We start from the raw sequence: 13,082 nt of genomic DNA, 5'->3' as shown, positions 1-13,082 counted from the left end.
ATGAATACTAGAAGTGACGCATGAAGCAGAAACGGAAGCGAGCACTAAAAAGTAGTATGAAGTAGGCAGCAAAAAGCGATTATGCAAGCGCATGAAAAATGAAAAAGAGACATAAAAAACGATATGAATTGAAGGCTGAAGGAAAAAAAGAAATAACGAACACGTATAAAAATACAGAACCAACATGCAAGCTTGTTATAAAAAATTTATTATTTTTTAATATGTAAAAGAGAAGCTAGTGGAAAGTGACAAGAGATGAGAGAGAAACATTTAAGTAAAAATGAAATCTATTTGAGAAACAATCTTTTCACTAAAAAAATCAAGTTTCTCTTATTTTTGAATCAAGTATCCCAAAACTTTGCCTCAAGGGGGGTTGGCTTAATGGGGTGGGGCCTTGGCTGCTAGACGGGCAGTCAAGGTTCGATTCCCCATGGCCGTCACCCCTTTGCACAAGCCAATGAGTAGCATAGGCCCTGAGGGGCAGGGGTCCTGGCCTCAAAGTTTTATGCTGCCAGCATGATGACCGTAGGTATGGCAGGCTGAGCCAGTATGACCAGGTCTTCGTGTCAGGTGCAGTTTCTTTGAATCAAGTATCCCAATGCTAGCCTCAAAGTTTTATGCTGCCAGCATGATGACCGTAGCTACGGCAGGCTGGGCCAGCACGACCAGGTCTTCGTGTCAGGTGCAGTTTCTTTGAGTTATAAAAATGAAGAAGTATTCCACAACTTTTCCTCTTTTTAGGGAAGCAAAAAGTTTTACGCTTTTGAAGCAAGCTTGGAGGGATGGGAGCTTCGTAGCAAGAAGCTTCCCGTAAAACTCTCCCTCTGCCTCCCTTAAGAATATACCCCAATTATACCTTGCAATAAAACTCTTCCTGTGGGTTTCAAACTAGTGATGCCTCGGCAACTTAGTGGCATCCAAAATTCATCAGTTTTTTTTAATGAAAAAGACCTTTCTAACTTCAATTGATAATAGGATTGCAAACAGGTTGAATCTATCTTGTTTCAATCAACCAAACGAGTAGTGTATAGCAAAAGGTGGCCCATTTTAATAAACAAAAAATGATCGTATTGTACAGAAAATATGACCTCTTATAAAAAATACCTTGTAATTTTTATTATTTTCCCAATATCCAAAATCGCAAATACCCAACTTTATTATAACATTTTTAACCCTCAAATGTACAGAACTGGCAAACTTCACGTGATATATCGCTTCACTCTTCGGGTAACGTGAACAAACACTTAAAAGGAGTTTCCTATGTTTTTTCTTGCAGACATCATGAAGGTCGCATAAAATTTGTATGAACTTTCTATTAATCTCAAACTTCAAAACATCACACATATGTCATGAAGTTCGCAAATAATTTCATGTGCAAACTTTGCTCAAACTTCAGAACATTGCACATATTTAATGAAGTTCGCATATATTTCGCAAAGTTTTCCCATAAATTTGTATGCAAACTTCATGAGTATAAAAACTGAAACACCGTAACCGTGCCCATTTTCACATAATTTTTTAGGGTTATCTATGGTCCCCAACCTGCTTCCTGGCAGTGACTTTTTCAATAACTATTCTGGCGGGACTTCATCCTCAAGTATTTTGGAATCTTTGATGGCATTTTTTTCGGTAAACACATATTTAATTGTTGAACCAATTATTTTTTTTAAATACAATTTTTTTCATTTGTTTTGATGATTTGTATGCTTCTATTACATCCTCTAGTTTTGTTGTTTATATTTTATGCAGATCTTATACAATAAACATGGTATGTTGGCAAAATTATTATTATTTTTTTATCGATTTTGGTTTTTTGTATGCATATACCTGTTCTACATCTATTTACTTATATTCCGTGTCTTGGTATTGTAGAAAATTCTTAATTTGTTTAATACAATATGCAAACTGAGTGGACTATGTGAGAGGGGTCAACACCCGGATCATCGTCTACTATTAGTGCACAATATAAAAAATACAAACTAGCTCATGAATGGTACTATGAAACAAGAAGCTTGCTTGACTCATGGATAGAGAGAGCCACATTCAATGCCAAGAGTTTGGGTGTCCGACATTTTTCATATAAAAGACACCCTTTGTAAACTCAAAAAATTACACTCTCACACTCAGCACAAAATAAAAAGCAGGTTGGCCAAATAGCAGCCAATCGTTTCACAACGGCCCATATCTAAGAAAGAATGTATAGAAAAAACTGAAAGGTTTGTGGCCACAATCTTGTCTCCCATCCCAGAAGTATCTAAAGAGTGGAAATATCACTTAGTGGTAAAAAAGTGTGACCCATTAGCTCATTGAGATGTTGCTGAATGCTCGTATAGATAAAGGTAAAGATGTAGTCAGCTGCTATGACAGTGGCAAGATGAGGATGGAGGTACCTCACCAAGTGGATGATGAAAAACCCAAGGTTGAGTTTTAGAAAGTAGATGTATCCCATGGTCATGTGGCTATTTTGGATGTTGAGGGTGATGATAAGGTTGAGATGGAAAGTGCACTGAATGATCGTAAGCAGGATCAACTTCACGAGTTAGAGTATTTGATCCTGAAAGCGAAAGTGCAAGCTTCGAAGAAGTTGCAGTAGAAAACAAAGTCTGATATTCCTGGATAGGTATCAATTATATATTTATCTTCTAATTTGATTCAATGTTTAAAATGTTATGTGTGTGTGTGTATATATATATAATATGTTTGTGTGAATCATAAATTATTATTTTCTCATTGATTCATGTATGTGTGAATCATGTTAGGATAACTAGTTTGATTCTTACAGTACAATGTATAAACTGCTATACATATTCTTTAAATTGATCCATTTGACAAATTCTAATAAAATTAATTGTGATTCCATGATCCACAACTAAAAGATTCAAACAATCCATCATCTCACTTTCAACGATTCTACTGGTTCCAAGCATACTAGTGGTGTGTAAGTCTTATGAAGGAAGTAAAGGAGTTGTTGCATGGGATGCATTTTCGATAATTCTTCGAGATCACACTATGGAACATCGAACACCCTCTTAGAGGTCATTGTGCAATTCTAGAATCTAACTGCAAACACATTCTATTTTAGAGTTTTTGAGATGACCATCACATTGAAAGATGTGACACGAATTACCAGATTGAAGTGTCATTGGGAGCCAATGAATGAACATCGGTGAAGAGATTTCAAGCATTTGTCTGATATTTATTTTAGAGCGAAGGAGAATGCATTCAACGAAGAAAGGATTAAGCTGACATGGCTGATGGACCTTTTTGTCTACAGAAGAGACAAGGGGGGGCAAGATGGAGATGCTACCTTGTATGGGAGGGAAGACCGATAGTAGGGTAGAGAATGATATGAGATCATTCTTGCTCTACTTCTTTGAGACATGCTTATTTATCGATGTTGGTGAAAAGTCGATCCATGCATTGTACATGCAATCTTTGTAAGACCTGAATCACGTCAATTAAGGAGCAACCTCACTTGCACACCTATATGCAAGTTTGAATAGCGCGAGGAGTGAAAGAAAAGGCATGACAAAGATGTTGGTATTATTGGAGCTATTTATTTTTGTATATTAATCAAATATTATTTTAAATTGTTAATTACTATATTGTGTATTAATCCTTGCATATTTGGATATGGGAGCGCATAACCACTACAAGGCTCCAATGCGTGATTGTGTATGTGAATTTTCACGTGTTGTAATGTTTTATCGATTATGTAGCGAAGAGATGACCAGTGAAAGATTGATGGGTCATCACATGTCACATGACCAATTTACAAAATTGTTGTGCAAGCTAAGCAGGGCATATGTAAGTTTTGTTGATGATTTTTTTTTCTTTTTTGAAACATAATGCTATATATGACTAACCATGAACTATTTGAAGATTTTGTAGGAAAAGTGGTACCCCTATGAGGATGCAATAGTGGAGGAGGAGAATGTTGATGTCGTTGAGAGGGTGAAGGACGTCGCATGTATAAGAAGATGTTAAAAACTCAAGTTGACCTTCTCAAAAGCACAAATAAATTCAACGAGGAACTACGAGCACATATAAAGCATCTATAACAATAGTGACTGCGGGTTTTTTGATTGTTTTGTATTTTTATAAATTCAAAACCGATTCTATGTATGTAAATTCAAAGTTGATTTTATTATATATATATATAGTTTTAATATGTTCTGTAAATATGACAATAAAGTACTGTAATTTGTATGAATTTAATGTTGGAACACATTCTATAAATTTTGTAGTTGATTTTGCATGAATTTAAATTTCATATAATATATAATTTAAATATGTTAAATGTTCTATATGAATTCACAGTTCATAGTTTTGATGATATGTTGTATAAATATATTGAATGTTCTGTAAATTTTGAGAAGTTTTTTGTATTGAGTCTTGATTCTGAAAAACAAAGTCCGTAATAAATTTATGTAAAAACAAGAAGTCTGCAACAAATATATGCAAAAACAGGAAGTCCACAACCAATTTGTTGTGAAAACAGAAAGTCCGCAACAAATTTGTTGCAAACAAAACAAAGTTTGCAACAAAATATATATGAAAATAGAAAGTCCACAAACAAATATATTTTGCATTGTGGACTTCATAATTTTGCATTACGGACTTCCTAATTTTACATTGTGGACTTCATGTTTCGCATATATTTGTTGTGGACTTCTTATTTTTGCATAAATTTATTGTAGACTTTCTATTTTTGTATAAATTTGCTGTGAATTTTATTTTTCCAGAATTAAGACTTAGAATACAAAAAACTACTCAAAAATTTACAGAACATTTAACATATTTATATAATATATTATCAAAACTGTGAATAAATATTAAAAAAATGAAATGTGAAATTACAATATCAATTATGAATTCATATAGAACATTTAATATATTTAAATTATAAATCATATCAAATTCACATTGAAAATCAACTATGAAATTTATAGACTTGTGTTCTAACATTGAATTCATACAAATTACAATTCTTCATTCAAAATAACAATGACACAAGTGTCCACAGTTCAGCTTCCACGACCTCGTCAACTGGTACCTCACTTTCTGTATCATCTTCATTTTGTTACGGTACCTCACTAACCATACCATCTTCATTCTGTTGTGGTACCTCAGCCTTCTTGTTTAGGTATTGATAGAATCTTATCATATGCTGGCAAAACTCTTACAGTTTTCTGAGAAAAAAGTTATTAGCAAACAACTAACTGTAGACTACATCACAAAGAAGTGAAGACAACATGATATATAAACACGTACTTGCGTGAAGTTTAATTTCTATTTTTTTGATATATACTTCATATACGTGAGGACAAATATATCATAATCAATCATGTAATAATCATATACAAAGTTATGAACAATATGCGACAAAAGTCACCACAGGAAAGCAGAATATGGACTATTGGTTGTGGACTTCTTGTTGGAGACCACAAATAACCCCAAAAATTTTGGGTTGCAGTGTTTCAGTTTTTATACTCATGACGTTCACACATAAATTTATGTGTGAACTTCATGAAATATGTGCAATGTTTTGAAGTTTAAGTGAGGTTCGCATATAAAATTATTTGCAAACTTTGTGACATATGTGTGATGTTGAAGTTTGGGATTAACAGGAAGTTCGCACATAAATTTTATGTGACCTTGATTATGTTTGCAAAAGAAAATGTGTGGAACTTCTTTTAAGTGAAAGTTTGCATTACCTGAGGAGATGAGCGATATATCGCCAGTTTCGCACGGTTAAAAATGTTATAGTGAAGTTAGGCATTTATATTTTTGAACATTGGGAGAATAGCAGAAATTGCAAGGCATTTTTTAAAACAAGTTATATTTTCTGTATTGTACGATCATTTTTTATTTTATAAACCTGTACCGATATAAAACGATCAAATGCCAAAATTAATCAAATCCAAGTCGGATATGAATATGACCCAACTGATTATATATTTAAACCAGAAAAATCAAACAAATAAACAAAATGGGGTCACGGTTGAAATTGAGCCTGACCCGACTTGTTTATAAAACAATTTTTTTTATGACAAAGAAAACCCTCACCAAGAACCGGGTCACTCAATAGACATGTTTTCCTGCCAAGCAAAACTTGGGGTTGATGACCACAGTGACAAACGCCAAAAAAAAAAAAAGACAAAATCTTGACAACTGAAAACTAGCAAAAAATATTTTTTTTTTTGTAAATCTCATGTTTTTGGAAAATTCTCGATAATAAAAAAATTTTAAAATGTAAAAAATTATTTTTTATAAATAAATAAAAATAAAAATATGTAAAGATAAAAAAACACATGATTTTTCTACTATAAATAGCCGAAAACATAAATGCTGACAAAAAATCATGAGAAATTAAAAATATCACAAAAACTGATGTTTTTAACTTTGGCAAAATTTTCATAAATATGGACAGATTTGTCTGTGTGTCCTGCATACTGATGTTATGTTTTCTCCGTTTAATCACACCATCATCCGTATGACGTCCCCTCAACCAAGAAAAACAAAGCCTGCAATCATGACCGTTGAAATCCTGCGATCTTATGGGGATGGTGGTAGTCCGGCTGCTTTAGTGACATGAAAGCCAGTATAATACTTTTTTGTTAAAATCATTTTTTTAAATAAAAAGGTTCGCATATTTTTTGTGGATCCTGTGTTAATGGGAGTCGGATCACATCTGAATCCAACCACGATAAGACACATTTGAAACGTGCGATAAGAAAAGTACCATTGGGATTCGAACTTGCAACGTCCAATCACAAGCTGACGTCATTATGAGTTTCGGTTATGGCCTTTAATTCAAGTCAAATCATACATTAAATTACAATAATAACCTCCATCAATAAAAGTTCAAACGTGTCAACAGGTTGGGTTTTGTTCGAACCCAAGTGAAACCATACCTAGACATATGATTTGAGATGTTGGTATCAGGTTCAATTGGACCCACCGTAACAGAAATCATACCAGAATCGTATAAAGATTACAATAGCCAGATTCAGACCATACTTGGTAAAATAATATATACCTTTTTTACGTCTGACAAATTGAGGATCTTAGTAGGAGCTCGGATCAGTTTCGGATCTGGTATGAAATTTTACAAACCATACCCAACTTATTACATTAATCTGACCCTTCAAGTCCAACCCATATTCTAATCAGACCTTATTATTTATCGTCAAACTCTGACCTTATACGGTTTGGTACGGATCGGGTTCGGGTCAAACCCAACTCATTGACAACCCTAGTTCAAACTCTCTATATATTCTTTTACGAGAATGAATGAACATTTTTGAATTTTCAAAGAACAATCCAAAAAAACATAAAGGAATTAGGTTTTTCCAGGATGATGGATGTTGAAATGAGGTTCCTATTTCACTGCTTTCATATCTCATATCTGAAATTTTAAAAAGGTGTAGCCCGTTTTAGGAATTAAGGGCAAACAGTTGGCTCGTAAAATTTTTTTTTAATATGGCGATTAGGGCTGGTGAATGAACCTCAGTCAGTATTTTTTTGAACACGGTGAAGTTAATTATTCTTATTTTTTACGAGGTTAGGAGGAACATTCTCCCTCACCCACCACACATTAGGGGAAGCAGGCCTCTGGTTGGTAAAACCCTTAGTATTTTCTTGTTAATTAGAAAGTATGCCCAGCTTTGACCATGTCGCAAGGGACGTCTTCCAGGAGTTTCGAACTTGCGACATCTTAGTGACTTTTACAAGTTGCTCCTACCAAAAGAATAGCAGAGCCCTTGTAGGCATCAACACAATTCACATCATTTTATTGGTTTTTTTATAGGCAAGCTAGGGTTAGGCAGACCCTTACCACCCATAAGCGTGCCATAGATCGATCATATGGGTTTGTCCGGTCACAATTTCTCGATGTACTCTCGTCTCTGCTATCGGCATTTTTATGAGCCCGTATTAGAGATTAGATGATATGAGAAGGATGATGGGAGTGAAGATGAAAATGAGAGACGAGTCTGGAGTTGTCAAGTGAAGATGCAGTTGAAAATTGCCTACCTCAACTCCTATCTTCGCTCTCAACACTATTTTTTGGAGATAATACAATGTTTGGGAACACTATTTTTGGAGATGAGGCTAGTGTTAGGAGTGGAGATGAGTCAATTTCAACTACATCCTCGAGGATGTTGACAACTCCAACCTCATCACCTCTCCAAGACCAGCTCAAAGCGTGGTTAGGTGATTAGGGTGAACACCACTTTATAAGTGTTCAACCCTTTTAATAAGTGTTTTGGCCTAGATCACTGGATCTGCACACAATGCAATAGCCTCAAACAAAGCCTAAGCCTTATTTTCTTCCATGGGCCTACTGATTTATATCAATGAATGAATTTTTCAAGTTCAATTAAGCCCATCTTTATTAGAACTGTTGAGCATTGGCATTGGTAGACAAATAAGAATACACCCTATTCTGTCTGTCTGTCCCCTTTTATGCATAACCATTATTCTCTTTTCTTGAAAAACATTAAAAAAAGAAAGTGAAATAGAAACAGTTTTTGCAATAATTTGCTTTTGTTCTTTCTAGTGTGTGTGTGCCATCAGGTGCTCGGTATTTCTCCACTCAAGGTGAGGAGCAAGAGAAGGCCAAAACAGAGTTCATCATGGATCTCAAGACTCTAGAAGGTGCATTGAGAGGTAAAAAATTCTTTGGTTCAGACACGATCGGATTAGTTGATGCTGTAGCTGGTTGGCTTCTTGTTGAAAAAGGCAACCTTCTGTTGGATTTAGGATCGGGGTGTGCGCATAGAGGACTCGAGGAGAAGAAAAGATGATTGCGAAGTTGATTAACGGCCTGCATCAGAAGGGATTCTTGAACCTCTTTAGTTGATATTCTGCAGAGATAGGGGGCTGAAGAATTTAACCTCCCCTGGGTAGCCGTTATCCAGCATAACAGTCTCATTGGATTCCCAAACATGCTGAAAATCCAATGTGTAATGGGCCCACCGTAATCCTGGCGGTACATATCTCAATGGCTCACTAAGTGGGTCATTGGATTCCATGTGAGACCCATTTGGCTACAATAGATCCATACCAGGATCCAACATCTTCTACTTGGCCATATGGGGCGAACACCCATATTTATCATAACCAGTGCATTATGTATTGCACTCATGATATTATGAGGTTTACATACGCTAGTTGAATTTTTCCTTCATGGTATATTCTTATCATGAGGTTATTCACAAACTAGGTTATTTTTCTATCAAGTTATAAATTTTTAAATATTCACCATTCACTGCATATCAAGTCATACAGTCTACGAATACATTATAATGTGGGTCTCACATAGTCATGAGGTTCTTTGGCTCTTCCATGACCTTGCCATAGACATGCATACTAGTGGAGTACCATAAAATTTATTAATTCATAAATATGTAATTTGCCAAATATAGCAAATACCCTCACTTTTCAAACCTTATACTCTCACTTTTCATGTGCATTATCACATGTTAATCACTACCTGGTCATTTTAGATCAGTATATCTGGATCCAAATAGTTATAAATGTAACTAATCAACATCATTTAGTATTTCATGCAAAACTTTAAAACATAAAAAATATCCTTTCATGTATTCATATCAGCATACTATAGGGAACATTATGATTATTTATCATTATTATAGATAAATATCCTCGCATGCATATGCAAAAATTATAATTTCGCTCCCCCTTTTTCAATGCATTGCATTTAAGCAATATTTGCATTAAGCCATGACATCATGTAATTTTTCATACACTAGTTGGATTTCTCCTTCATGATATATCTCTATCATGAAGTTATTCGCAAACTATATTGTTTTTTTATTATGAATTAAGTCATAAATTGCATACCCAAATTTAATTTGGATATGCACCGAATCCATATCTAATGAGGGTTTTCTCATTATCATTTGGATATGCCAAAATATGATAAGCCAATTACCAAGCTTTAATCAAAGTACAAGTTTAAGCATTTAAGTTTAGATCCATTACCACACACACACACATATATACACACATATATATATATATATCCAAATTTATTGGATTTGAAGGATTTTATATCCAAATCCGACTTGAGATGTTGTCTATCAAGTTCAACATGATCCATATTAAAATGGATCTCCATACAAGTTTAAATAAAATCATGGATCTTACAGGATTTGACTATAATCTAAATCTATATCCAAAACCATATGGTTCAAATGTCCATGGCTCCATATTACACATACAATATTCTACTTATCTGGATCTAACCGTGTAAATCTTGGACCCGTATAAAAATATATATTATTATTAGATCTAAATATCTGACTTGATACTATCCAGATTCAATATGGATCAAATCTAGATCCATACAAAATATCTAACATAATATATATATATATATATATATATATATATATATATATATGTGTGCATATATATTTAGATTTGTTTCTAGATCAATTTTAGATCCATACCCATATTCGGGCATAACACTTATCCAGATCCAATCATAAAACTGGATCTATATCCCATATCCGATTATAACCCTCATTCGGATCTAATCACAAAACTGGATTAAACTGGATCCATATCTCATATTCGGGCATATCACTCAACCAGATCTAATCTGGATCAAACTAGATCCATATCCTGTATCCGGGTATCCAAACCCAACACTAGATCTGCTCAAGTTCAATAAAAATCTAATAACGATGTCTGGATCCAATACGAATTCAACTGGATCTATACCCAATAAATTTAAACTACCTAGATCCATCTAATATTGCTTTATTAGATCCAACTAAGTCTATGTTACCTTACTAGATCTAAAACATCTGATCTAATATCGATCAGATCCAATTTGAACCAAGCATAAGATCAAATGGATCAGAGTCCAATATTGACCCAAACAACAAATCTTACAATTAAATTTGATCTATATAAAATAAAATTGGATCAAACCATACTGGATCTAGAAATTAACATGAACCAAAACATAAACATAATATTAAGCATAAAAACAATGCAATAACTCAAAGAACTTCTGGATCCAAAAGTTTTACCAGATCCAATCAGGTCTTTTATAAAAATACATGTACCAATTGGATCCAAACCTGTCACGATGATGCTCTGAGAGGTATTCCGCTAACCAGAAGCACTTTTCTGCAAAATCAGAAAAGTTAGAAATAGTCCTGGGTAAAATAAAATAAACTAGAACATTAAAAAATACAATATCTCTTCGAGTTAAATAGAAAACTCCAAGTGGTCTTCTGTAATTTCATAAAACATGTCCTTATCTCGGATATTAACCGGGAGACAAGCTTGTTTTGAAATTTCCAAAAATTGGAGCCTCTATTCTAAAATAATAGAGGTACCGAAATGTAATATCATATAGAAATATGGATTGAATATGAAAAAAATGAAAAACAAATAACGAGATTAAGGGTTCTCGACTTTTCGAGAAACCCTAACCCTTGTTTTTATTTTATATATTTTTTTCTTTCGCAGGTTGCGGTCGGTGCCGCAGCCGAGATTTTCGGCGAGAGTCCAGTGGAGATAAAACCTCGCCGGGAGATGCGGCAATGCGCCGCCTCCTTGCCTGAAGATCCGGCAACCGCTCGACCGGTGCAACCACCCCACAAAAATGGGGTTTCTTCACCGTCTTCGGACCAGAGGTTTCTAGCGAGCATCTAGTGGGGATCTTCGAGGCCACCACCACCAATTCAGCCGACAACAATGCTTTCTTCCTCCTCTTCGACGGTCGCCATGTGCTGCGGTTCCTGACACCCACCCATCCGGCAGGGCAACGATGCCCTTCCAGTGAAACCTACTCTACCGCCTCACCTGAAGAAAAAAGAAAAAGAAAAGAAAACACCAATGGTGAATCCGCCACAACGACACAGAGGTCTTCACCACCTCTGCCTACTGAGAGGAGGGACAACGCCTCCGCCATGGCCTCTACATCCATCGTTTGAGGGCAACCACGGTTATGCGCTTCAGGTGCACCAAGCCCATCAGCTTCCTTCCGTCAATGATGGTAGCCCAACGATTGCCTCTCAGCAGCAGCACTGGCTGCTTCGTCGACCACCTCCTGCAATGAGCTCATCTTCGTGGAGATCCTCTGCCTCATCGGAGAGGGTGACAACACCACCACCCCCCGGCTCGCACCACCGCCCCTCCGCCATCTGTGCCATCGATGAGTTGCAGCGCCGCTGCTCGAGATTCTCCCTTTTTTTATTATTGGGTTACCCTTTTCATAAAAGGGAAAACTCTTAGGGTTTCCCCCTTTTTCGAAAGGAGAAACCCGAGAGACACATTAAAAAAAATGGATGAGGGTGACACCGCTGCCTTCGCTGGCAGATCCGGCAATGACCAGCCTCCTGGTGGATCTCGTCCTCATCGTCGTCGCCTTCATTGAAAGATCCGACAACCGCTACCTCCTGGGGGATCTCCTCTACCGTACGACAGTGTCACCGCCCTCCTCCTGTCGTCGACCAGCGAAGGAACTTCATCATGCCGGAGTCCTGCTACTCGTCAACAATAATGGCGTCGTCTCCAGCTATCAGCGTCTGCTTTTTTGCACCGTCAAGTCGGCTGATGTCGCCTCCCACGAAAGTGTCATCGACGCTAGAAAAATGGAGGTGATGGTCGTAACCATTGCCACTGCCATCGCTGTGAAGTTCGACAACCGCCCAGCCTGCGCACCCCCCACCCTAGAAAAGGGGTTTCTCCACCACCTTCTGACCTGTCCTGGTATAAGAACCTCCATCACACGATCTGCCGCTGCCTTCTGTTTAGCTAGCAGACAGATCACCGACCGGACGTCGATCCCCTGCCTCTGCTACATCCTTCTCTCTGACGTTTGCAACTTGACATTTTTATTCCGAAAACACGATCAACACCTTGGATTCTTGTCGCTCGCTTATCATATGCAACCCCATCACGCGAAAGATCATGGTTTTATCATCCTTTTCGGCAGGATGGATGCAATCGTTATCTCGGCCTCCTTTTGGGCCCGATCGAAGATGTCAACAGAAACGCCCGGGCCCAAAACCTCATCACCCAAGGAAGGAAAG

Source organism: Nuphar pumila, chromosome 7, assembly GCF_984573655.1.
Source record: "Nuphar pumila chromosome 7, dmNupPumi1.hap1.1, whole genome shotgun sequence".
Taxonomy (NCBI): domain Eukaryota; kingdom Viridiplantae; phylum Streptophyta; class Magnoliopsida; order Nymphaeales; family Nymphaeaceae; genus Nuphar; species Nuphar pumila.
The sequence above is the reverse complement of the archived record's forward strand: the minus strand, read 5'-3'. Positions refer to the sequence as shown.